The 12,603-nt window shown below is 39.8% G+C and overlaps 1 pseudogene; it reads left to right on the forward strand.

Moving 5' to 3' along the window:
* Positions 1-10,489: 10,489 nt before the first annotated feature.
* Positions 10,490-12,145, forward strand: LOC113877443 (annotated as a pseudogene).
* The last annotated feature ends 458 nt before the right edge of the window (positions 12,146-12,603 follow it).

Genomic DNA, 12,603 nt, shown 5'->3' on the forward strand with positions numbered 1-12,603 from the left:
AAAAACAACTTAAAAACTAGTGGAACTGACAAAAATAATTAAGTATACAATTCATATATATATATATATATATATATATATATATATATATGTGAATATATAGGAAGATCCACAGAATTCTTATATTAATTCACTCAGCAGATATTTATGTGTAAAAGTGAAAGTTGCTCAGTTGTGTCCAACTCTTTGTGACCCCATGGACTATACAGTCTATGGAATTCTCCAGGCCACAATACTGCAGTGGGTAGCTGTTCCCTTCTTCAGGGGAACTTCCCAACCCAGGGATTGAACCCAGGTCTCCACATTGCAGGCGGATTCTTTACCAGCTGAGCCACCAGGGAAGCCCTATTTACATGCAGGTATGTGCTTGTAACGGGGGATACAGTGGTGAAAGGGATGGACAGGTCTCTGCTGTTGGACTTATGCTCTGATGGAGAAGGCGTGTGCTCAACTAACTACAGATCAATATCATTATTGGAGAGCAAATAGCATTTATTTGTTTACTTTTCATTGCTTTTCCACTCTCCCCACTGAGGGAGTAAATTTTATATAGGAAAAAAGATAAATGGCTGAGATAACAAATAAAAGAGGCTGAGGAAGAGTCTCTAGAAGGAAGATTTAGGCTGAAACCCAAAAGATTGGAATGAGTGAAGGGTGTCAGGAGAGCAGCTGAGGCAGAGAAAAGAGTGAGGGCTCATTTCTGAGGTGAGGAGACACTTGGTATAACCAGAAACTAAAGAACAGCAGACTGTGGCCTAGTGAGTTAAGGGAGGGTGGAGAAGATGGGGAGGAGATGCAGCAAGGGCCAATCAGATGGCAGAGAACTCTACAGGCCAGGGGAAGAAATGTTAATGATATTTACTGCACCCTGAAGCCAAGAAATGGTTACAAGGAGGCCAGGGGGGGGGGTGGGATCACGGGATGACTCAGCATTTTAATGCAGCTCTCTGTCTTTGTGTCAGGAGTGGACTCCAGCAGGGAGACCATCAGCAGGTCACTAGGACATCAGGAGCAGTCATGTGGCTTTGGCAAGGTGAGAAGTACAGATAGCAAGAAGTGGACAAATCCAAGCTCACATGTGGGAAGTACAAACGGCAAAAACTTGAAAAATCATACTTTGGTTTTGAAGGAAAGAGAGTAGTATCATTGTAAGTTTTCTTAACTTCCAAAGAAATCTGATCTACCCTCATGGACATGCAACCCTAGAGAGACAGTGAGCAGAGAGGACCTGAATGAGACCTTTTCCAGGTGGAAATGGTCTAAATTAAGTAGGTAGAAGTTATGAAGAACATAGTCTACAATCCCAGTCAGGCTTTGGATTCCAAACTTGAGTGCTCTACTCTAAGGGAAGATTCAAGTCACCAATTTTTATGCCGATTAATATGAGAGTGCAGCTTTTCAGTCTGGGGATCACAACCCAGACTGAAGTGAAACCCTAGATTTGGCCTGAAACATCCCCTGTGGTGATTAGTCAGGGCAACAGAAGGGACTTTGTAATACAACACTTCCAGCTACTCTCTGAATCCCTTTACTGGAAGATGGTGGATAACTTTATTCTCTGATCCCTTTCAGGAGTCAAACAGATCTAGTTTTTTGAACTATCATTTTCATTTAATAAAGTTCACAAGGTATATATTTCAACAAGCAAAACTATAAACTCCTTTCCCTAGCAGCTGATTTGTGTGCATTGTATTTGTATTAGCAGGTGGAATACACTAGGGACCCTGAGTTTTCATTGGATCGGTGACAACATGATTTGACTAACTGGATAATCTAGTTATTATTCAAGGTATTACCTCTTTATACTACAATTTTCTCATCTATAGAAGTGGTGGACTAGATAATAGGTAACATACACTAACTACTTTCTATAGTAAATTGTGTTCTTGTGAACAGCAAGCTAAAGATAAGAATTTGCACCTCATGCATCTTTGTACCCTATATGTATGATCTCAAATACATAAGGGAAAAATGTCACCAGTACAGTCTTCCCTCAGTATCTGGGATATTGACTGTAGTACCCTTGAAGATACCCAAATCCACAGATACCCACATCCCTTATGAAATGGTATAATATTTGCATATAACCTATGCACATCCACATACACCGTAAATTATCTTTAGTTTACTTGTAATGCCTAATACAACGTAAATGTTACAAAAAGAACTGCCTGTGTTAAGCATTTTCAATTTTTTCTTTCTGTTACTTTCTGGATTTTTTTTATGTTTTCAATGTGAGGTTGATTGATATCAAGGAAACTGACGGATATGAAGGGCTCACTGTACAAGGAGAAATCAGCAAATTCACATTCACAGTGGGACATTGTAAAGGTTCTTTTCCAGGAAATAGATTGATCAAATAGACAAAAAATTGGTGAAGATATGAAAGGCTTGAGCATATAGTTTACATGCTTGATATAAAGGGTTTTTATAGAACCTCCTAGCCAATAAATAGACACACATTACTTGCAAACTCTCATAAAATATTCATTAAAGTTGATGATTCCATAAGTCACAAATATTTTCAACCAACTGGAAACACTCTATAGCACTCTCTGGTGACAATTGTAAAAGACAAAAGAAGGGAAGAAAAAGGAAACAAAATTAGCCAATCTCTCCCCCCACCCCATATATTTGAAAACAAAACAAAACAAACACACACTTATTCTAGGAACTTAACCAGCAATTAATTCCCTGCATCAAATTCCTTGGTGCTTAAAATAAACAGAAACTTCTTCTTTCCTGCACCTACTCTTGACTGACTATTGTTTACATTAAAACACAGGAACTCCTGTTCAGTTGTATACTATGAATAAATCAAAACCCAACATATGAATTGGTAGAAGACATTTGTTACTCACAAAGCCAACCAAGGATCAATACTGATAATATATACAGAACTAGGAATCAGTGAAAAAAACCCAAATAACAAAATTGAAAATGTGAACAGGTAGAAAACCCAAACAGCATAAGCACACATGAAAAGCAGCTAAATTTCCATAGCAACCGGAGAAATGCAAAATAAATTACATCATTAATTGTTTAAATTAAATTGGCAAGAACTAAAAAATTACATGTTGGTGAATATGGAGGAAAACAATAGCTCTGACAAAGTATTCTAGTTAAAATGTAACTGATAGCATGAAACACAAATTGAAAAGGTCAATTAAATGTGAGGATACACATACTGTATGTCCAGCAGTTGCATTCCTATTACTATATTGAGAGAACTGCTAATATTGCATAAAGAATTCACATTGTTTTAATGGCAAAAAAAAAAAAAATGTTGATAAAACATAATGACGATCTACCAACCAGAAAATCAATAAGTAAATTGTGCTTTATTCATTAAATATCTTTTAAATTAAAGAAAAAAATCTGTAAATCATGGACAAATCCTGAAAATACTGATGAATAAAAAAGCAAGTTATAGAAGGATGTACAGAGTAAGCTACTTAATAGTGTTTACAGACCATAAATTTGCCCTGAAAACTGTGAATGTGAATGAGAAGGCTATTGTTAACTTCAACAATAACTGATCTATTTTATTTCTTTAAAAAATTATGAGTCAAATAAGAAACAATATCAATGTATAGGCTGGATGGTGGGTTCAAGAATGTTACACTCTACACATCAGTAATGCTTAAAATTCTCTAAGCTAGTATGTGAATTGAGAACTTCACGTATGTGAAGAATCAACAATACACGAATTGAGAACTTCCAGGTGTTCAAGCAGGATTTAGAAAAGGCAGAGGAACCAGAGATCAAATTGCCAACATCTGTTGGATCATAGAAAAAGCAAGACAATTCCAGAAAAACATCTACTTCTGCTTCATTGACTACGCTAAAGCCTTTGACTATGTGGATCACAACAAACTGTGGAAAATTCCGAAAGAGATGGGAATACCAGACCACCTTACCTGCCTCCTGAGAAATCTGTATGCAGGTCAAGAAGCAACAGAACCAAACATGGAACAACAGACTGGTTCCAAATCGGGAAAGGAATACTTCAAGGCTTTATATTGCCATCCTGATTACTTAACTTTTATGCAGAGAACATCTTGCAAAATGCTGGGCTGAATGAAGCACAAACTGGAATCAAGATTCCCTGCTGAAATATCAATAACCTCAGATATGAGACGATACCACCCTTATGGCAGAAAGTGAGGAAGAACTAAAGAGCCTCTTGATGAAAGTGAAAGAGAAGAGTGAAAAAGTTGGCTTAAAATTCAACATTCAAAAAACGAAGATCACGATATCTAGTCCCATCACTTCATGGCAAATAGATGGGGAAACAGTGGAAACAGTGACAGACTTTCTTTTCTTGGGCTCCAAAATCACTGCAGATGGTGACTGCAGCCACAAAATTAAAAGACACTTGCTTCTTGGAAAAAAGCTATGACAAACCAAGACAGCATATTAAAAACATTACTTTGCTGACAAATGTCCATCTGGTCAAAGCTATGGTTTTTCCATTACTGGTTTTTCCAGTAATCATGCATGGATGAAGAGTTGGACATAAAGAAAGCTGATGAAGACCATAAAGAAAGGAGAAGAATTGATGTTTTTAAACTGTGGTGTTGGAGAACTTGAGATTCCCTCGGACTGCAAGGAGATCAAACCAGTCAATCCTCAAGGAAATCCGTCCTGAAAAATTACTGGAAGGACTGATGCTGAAGCTGAAGCGCCAATACATTGGCCACCTGATGCAAAGAGCTGACTCCTTAGAAAAGACCCTGATGTTGGGAAAGACTGAAGGCAGGAGGAGAAGGGGATGACAGAGGATAAGATGGTTGGATGGCATCACCAACTCGATAGACATGAGTTTGAGCAAGCTCCAGGAGTTGGTGATGGACAGGGAAGCCTGGGGTGCTGCAGTCCATGGGGTTTCAAAGAGTGAGACATGACTGAGCAACTGAACTGAACTGAACACTTCAGTATATTTGGAATTTGTGAAGTTTAAACAAATAAGAGAAATAATTCTAATAAAGTTATGAGACTATAATTGTCATTAATAATAGCAGAAGAAAAAGAAAACACCATTCTGAGATATTATGAAAAATGAAGGAATAATGAATGCTCACCAATGCCTAACTTTGCACAGGGAACAAAGTTAGGCTTTACCTATTGTGATTGATCAGTGTTTTGGTTTTATTTTTAGTTGGAGGACTAAAAGAATATGTGTTCTTATTCACCAATAAAAGGTATTAGGCACCAAGAGACTGAAAAGTTAATGAAATGTATTATATCATAGACAAAAACATCTGTGTATGGATCAGAACTACTTTCCCTGGGACAGTTTTCACAGTACTAATTTGGTTTGTGGATTTCCAAGATAGAGCCATGGTCACGAAAACTAGCTTTGCAGTTAAAAAATTTTAGTGTTTAAGAATCAGGAGAGTCACTTCAATTTTTTAAACTTGATTACATAACAGTAATATAAATATAATAATACAAATGAAAGCACTCTGTAAAGTGAAAGCAAACACTTACGAAATGTGTTATCTCAGAGCGTGTTCAGTCACCAAGTCATATCCAACTCTTTGCAACCCTATGGACTGTGGCAAGCCAGGCCACAGATGGTCCCTCACCATCTCCCGGAGTTTGACCAAGGTCAGGTCCACTGAATCAGTGATGCCATCCAACCATCTCATCCTATATTTCCCTCTTCTCCTTCTGCTTTCAACCTTTCCCAACATCAGGGTCTTTTCCAGTGAGTCATCTGTTTGCATCAGGTGGCCAAAGTATTGGAACTTCAGCTTCAGCATCACTCCTTCCAATGAGTATTCAAGGTTTATTTCCTTTAGGATGGACTGGTTTGATTTCCTTGCTGTCCAAGGGACTTTCAAGGTTCTTCTAAAGCGCCAGAGTTCAAAAGCATCAATTCTTCGGCACTCTGCCTTCTTTATGGTCCAACTCACATCCGTACGTGACTACTGGAAAGATCATAGCCTTGACTATATGGACCTTTGTCAGCAAAGTGATGTCTTTGTTTTTTAATACACTGTATAGGTTTGTCATAGCTTTCCTGCCAAGAAGCAATGGTCTTCTAATTTCATGGCTGCAGTCAGCATCTTCAGTGATTTTAGAGCCAAGAAGAGGAAATCTGTCACTGATTTCCACTTTTTTCCCACTGATTTTCCACTGATTCTACTGTCCACTTTTTCCCCTTCTATTTGCCATGAAGTAATAGGACCTGATGCCACGATCTTATTTTTTTTTTAATACTGAGTTTTAAGCTGGATTTTTCACTCTCCTCTTTCACCCTCATCAAAAGGCTCTTTAGTTCTTCTCTTTCTGCCATTAGAGTAGTATCATCTGCATATCTGAGGTTGTTGATATTTCTCTAGCAATCTTGATTCCAGCTTGTAACTCATCTGGCCTGGCATTTCACAAGATGTGCTCTGCATATAAGCTAAAGAAACAGGGTGACAATGAGCAGCCTTGTCATACTCCTTTCTCAGTTTTGAACCAGTCAGTTGTTCCATGTAAGGTTCTTACTGTTGCTTCTTGACCTGCATACAGGTTTCTCAGTAGTTAATTCAAACTTCTATAGCTGAGCTGATGTGAATCTGTTTCAAAGGCCATCCGAATCACATTTGTTTTATTCTATTCAACTTGTAATGTTGAATGTCTGCTCCTGTTAAAATACTCAAGAGTTTTATCTTGCTAGGGCAATGGAGTAGCAAAGTAGGGTGATGAACCTGTTGCCAGGCTCCAAAGCTCATAAAACAGTAACCTATAAATTGGTTAAGAGTAGATTAAGTCTGCTGAATACTTGTTGTAACAGAAACTGTGCTAAGAGTTTTTGTTTAATCTTTAAAATACCAGTTTTAAAATCCATTCTATTATACTCTCCAGATTTTACATGAAGAACTGAAGTTTAGAAAAATAAAGTAACTTGTCCAAGTTCACATGAGTAGATCAGAGGCAGAGCTGAGGTTTGGAGCCAGTTCTGTTCGATTCTAGAACCTATTTCTCATTTCTAGGTCACCTCTTACTGATATGGGATCTAAAGACATGAAGCCAGAGAAGGCAATGTCACCCCACTCCAATACTCTTGCCTGGAAAATCCCATGGGCGGAGGAGACTGGTAGGCTGCAGTTCATGGGATCGCGAAGAGTCAGACATGACTGAGTGACTTCACTTTCACTTTTCACTTTCATGCATTGGAGAAGGAAATGGCAACCCACTCCAGTGTTTTCACCTGGAGAAATCCAGGGACGAGGGAGCCTGGTGGGCTGCCCTCTATGGGGTCTCACAGAGTCGGATATGACTGAAGCGACTTAGCAGCAGCAGCAGCAGACATGAAGCAGAGAACATAACTTCTAGTCCAATTAGATCTGTGAATATTTTTATGCCTAAAAGACTAATGAATCATAGCCGTAAAACTATAAAATTTAATACTGAAGAAGAATTTAGATATCACCCTTAGTTTATTCTTTTATTATTTACATACTCTTGTGTTTATAGATGTTTATTGATCAATATTTATCAAAGTGGCTACATTAAAAGATAAAAGAATAAAATTAAATAATAAATAAGAATTCTCCTTAAGTACTGATCCCCTGGAGAAGGGAATGGCTACCCACTCCAGTATTCTTACCTGGAGAATCCCATGTACAGAGGAGCCTGGTGGGCTACAGTCCATGGGGTTGCAAAGGGTCAGGCATGACTGAGTGGCTGAACAAGAACAACAAGGTGAGATTTTATGATTTCATGGCTCTAATAGCTATTATAGGTACAAAGATGCATGAGGTGCAAATTCTTATCTTTAGCTTGCCGTTCACAAAAACACAATTTACTATAGAAAGTAGTTAGTGTATGTTACCTATTATCTAGTCCACCACTTCTATAGATGAGAAAATTGTAGTATAAAGAGGTAATACCTTGAATAATAACTAGATTATCCAGTTAGTCAAATCATATTGTCACCGATACAATGAAAACTCGGGGTCCCTAGTGTATTCCACCTGCTAATACAAATACAATGCACACAAATCAGCTGCTAGGGAAAGGAGTTTATAGTTTTGCTTGTTGAAATATGTACCTTATGTGAACTTTATTAAATGAAAATGATAGTTCAAAAACTAGATCTGTTTGACTCCTGAAAGGGATCAGAGAATAAAGTTATCCACCATCTTCCAGTAAAGGGATTCAAAGAGTAACTGGAAGTGTTGTATTACAAAGTCCCTTCTGTTGCCCTGACTAATCACCACAGGGGATGTTTCAGGCCAAGTCTAGGGTTTCACTTCAGTTGTGATCCCCAGACTGAAAAGCTGCACTCTCATATTAATCGGCATAAAAATTGGTGCCTTGAATCTTCCCTTAGAGTAGAGCACTCAAGTTTGGAATCCAAAGCCTGACTGGGATTGTACACCACGTTCTTTATAACTTCTACCGACTTAATTTAGACCATTTCCACCTGGAAAAGGTCTCATTCAGGTCCTCTCTGCTCACTGTCTCACTAGGGCTGCATGTCCATGAGGGTAGATCAGATTTCTTTGGAAGTTAAGAAAACTTACAATGATACTACTCTCTTTCCTTCAAAACCAAAGTATGATTTTTCAAGTTTTTGCCATTTGTACTTCCCACATGTGAGCTTGGATTTGTCCACTTCTTGCTATCTGCACTTCTCACCTCGCCAAAGCCACATGACTGCTCCTGATGTCCTAGTGACCTGCTGATGGTCTCCCTGCTGGAGTCCACTCCTGACACAGAGACAGAGAGCTGCATTAAAATGCTGAGTCATCCCGTGATCCCACCCCACCCCCTGGCCTCCTTGTAACCATTCCTGGGCTTCAGGGTGCAGTAAATACCATTAACATTTCTTCCCCTGGCCTGTAGAGTTCTCTGCCATCTGATTGGCCCTTGCTGCATCTCCTCCCCATCTTCTCCACCCTCCCTTAACTCACTAGGCCACAGTCTGCTGTTCTTTAGTTTCTGGTTATACCAAGTGTCTCCTCACCTCAGAAATGCAGCCCTCACTCTTTTCTCTGCCTCAGCTGCTCTCCTGACACCCTTCACTCATTCCAATCTTTTGGGTTTCAGCCTAAATCTTCCTTCTAGAGACTCTTCCTCAGCCTCTTTTATTTGTTATCTCAGCCATTTATCTTTTTTCCTATATAAAATTTACTCCCTCAGTGGGGAGAGTGGAAAAGCAATGAAAAGTAAACAAATGAGTGCTATTCGCTCTCCAATAATGATATTGATCTGTAGTTAGTTGAGCACATGCCTTCTCCATCAGAGCATAAGTCCAACAGCAGAGACCTGTCCATCCCTTTCACCACTGTATCCCCCGTTACAAGCACATACCTGCATGTAAATAGGGCTTCCCTGGTGGCTCAGCTGGTAAAGAATCTGCCTGCAATGTGGAGACCTGGGTTCAATCCCTGGGTTGGGAAGTTCCCCTGAAGAAGGGAACAGCTACCCACTCCAGTATTGTGGCCTGGAGAATTCCATAGACTGTATAGTCCATGGGGTCACAAAGAGTTGGACACAACTGAGCAACTTTCACTTTTACACATAAATATCTGCTGAGTGAATTAATATAAGAATTCTGTGGATCTTCCTATATATTCACATGTATATATATATGAATATGAATTGTATACTTAATTATTTTGTCAGTTCCATTAGTTTTTAAGTTGTTCTCAGTTTTCTACACAGACAATCATATTGTCAGGAGTAGGGAAGATAAATGTTTCACAGCTTAACCAATAACTATACCAAGTATTTTCCTTTCCCATGTTATCATATGGACTGAAACGTCTGAGCAGATGTCTCCAGCTCCATCATGGGAAGTAGAGTACACCAGCAGGGAGAGCTCCAGAGCCCCAGTCTTGCTTCAAAAATAAGAGCTAAGCTTTTGTTGGTTTTCTAATCGCTTTGCAAAAGAGTTATGAGGGGAAATGGGTTCTACTCTCAAAACTAAACTTGAAAATCACTGGGCTAGAAGTTCTGAAACAATATGAACAGTGGTATCCCAGTCATCCTTGTTTTTTTTAGAAATGATCATTTATTGACTATTTAATGTGAGTCAGGTACAAACTCTAGGCATTGTATATCAATATTTCCCTTTAACAAATAGTTTTTAAAAGACTAAGTGAAATGTCCATAGATGCAGAGAAAGTAAGTATTACAGTCAGGATTCAAATTCAAATCTTTCTAATTCTAGCCGTTTCTCATAATTACAAAGTTAATTAAGGCCTTATATAAGGAGATTTTGAAACACTTTCTCCCCTTTAGTAATTTGACAAATTGTACTTTCTAAAAAATGGCCACAACAGTACCTCTCATCCCACATAAGCTCCTACAACGTGACTGTGACAGTCACATCAGCGAGAGGTAGTGCCTACGTCCCCTCATCGTAAGCCAGGGTGACCTCTGCCCACACCCAGAAGTGATACTCTGTAACTCCTAGGACCAAGTCACAGAAGAGAATACTGCTTCCTGTTCCTCTGGAGGCTTGCCTCAGTTTCTAGACACCATGATGTGAGGAAGGCCAAGAAGCCTTGGAGGGGATCCAAAGGCCCTAGTCCACAGCCCGGGCTGAATTCCTGGCTGGCAGGCAGAACCAGCTTGCCAGCCATGCAAGTGCATCATCTTGAAAGTAGATCCTCTAACCCACCATTTGCATACTCCATTGAGTTGCCCCAGCAAACACTGCATGGAGCAGAGGTGAGCTGGCTTCACTGAGTCCTGCCTAAGTTGCAGATACACAAGCAAAACAAATAATGGTTGTTGTTTCAAGCCGCTAAGCTTTGGGGTGGTTTGTTAAGCAGTAATAACTAAAGCAGAAGACATTCTATACACCAGAAAAGGTGAAAAAATTCTACTAACAATAAGGTTTTTGAATATACAGATTATATGTATTAGTATCAAGAATAAAAAAACATCCACAAAGCAAAAAGACAACCTACTGAATGGGAGAAAATATTTGCAAATGGTATGACTGATAAGGGGTTAATATCCAACATATATAAACAGCTCGTATAACTCAACATAAAAAAGAAAAACTCAGTTAAAAAATGAGCAGTAGAACTGAAAAGACATTTTCCAAAGAGGAAATGCAGGTGGCCAACAGGCACATGAAAAGATGCTCACCTTCGACAATCATCTAGGAAATGCAAATCAAAACCTCAATGAGATACCACCTCACACCTGTCAGAATGGCTATCATCCAAAAGAACACAAATAACAAATGTTGGCAAGGATGTGGGAAAAGGGAACCTTGTTACACTGTTGGCAGGAATGTACTTTGGTGCAGCCACTGTGGAAAACAGTAAGGAGATTACTAAAAAAATAAAAATATTTTACAGTATGATCCAGCAATTCCACTCCTGGTGTATACCAAAACAAAACACCAATTCAAAAAGACAAATGCACTGCAATGTTCATAGCAGCATTATTTATAACTGCCAAGATATGGAAACAACCTAAGTGTTGGGCAACAGATGAAGGACAAAGAAGATGTGGCACAGGCGAGGGGCTGAGTCTCAACATCCCCTGCCCACTGTGGTGCTGGGCACTGGCCTGCCTTGCCTGTCTCCGGACGCCCAGGATAAATATAGCAGTGACGCTGACGCTGGCAAGCAAACTGAAGCGTGAGGACAGTCTCAAAGGTCCTGGGTGTCAGCTACAGCCTCTGACTCCACTCGGCGGGTTTCTGTGACAGACAGGCTGTTTGTTAAAGAGGTTGCAGAACTTGAAGCTAATTTACCTTATAGGTGTAAAGTACATTTTTCCGACCCAAGCAAGCTTCATTGCTTTCAGCTGTCACCCTAGATAACGGTTACTAACAGGTTGGAAAATTTCAGTTTGAAGCTGAAGTTTTCGATGCATACAACACGGTGCCTCCCAAAGTGAACTACTTGACCCAGGTCTGGCACCCCAAGTCCACAGGAAAAGGCGAGACACGTCTCAGGGCACTGACTGGGCCCCCGCAAGGATGCTGAAGGATGCTGTTTGGGGACTAAACTCTTTATTTACTGATCCTTTGAATTTTGGTGATCCACTGGATATAGAAGCTGCAGAACATCATTTAGGGGACAAGGAGGTCTTCTGGAATAAAGGAGAAGACTACATTAAGTGTTACACCAGAGGATATGGGGAGAGGACTGCAGGGCCCTGGACTATGCCTTAGAAATTGGTCTCCAACTGAAACCAGAAGGGAGCCTCCTCCCAAGTACTCAGCTCCCCCCAGTCCCATTGGCCATCCAAGTCCTGTGATCACATGTTGTCCTGAGGAACAGCATCTTCCAGGCCACCCGTTGCAGACAGAGAGCCCCACATAAATATAGCCAGAAAATATATTTGGGGTTCTAAAAGAGTTATCTGCTTACCTTAAGATGCTTATTTTTTGAAACTATACCGCATGGACTATTGATGAGATTCTCGAGAAGTTGTAATGAACTCAGCATTGAGGCTTGAGCTTGCTTTTCCTCCTCTCAGAGTTAGTCCTTGCACGGGTGTTGCTAAGGATGTGTTCAGCGCAGTCACAGATTGGCACTCAGAACCCTGCTACAGACTGTGATTGGAGGCGAATGCTCGTAGCTGCTGCCACGAATGTCGCCCCTACTTAAATGCAGTGAAGCTTCCCAG

Source organism: Bos indicus x Bos taurus, chromosome 19, assembly GCF_003369695.1.
Source record: "Bos indicus x Bos taurus breed Angus x Brahman F1 hybrid chromosome 19, Bos_hybrid_MaternalHap_v2.0, whole genome shotgun sequence".
NCBI classification, from domain to species: domain Eukaryota; kingdom Metazoa; phylum Chordata; class Mammalia; order Artiodactyla; family Bovidae; genus Bos; species Bos indicus x Bos taurus.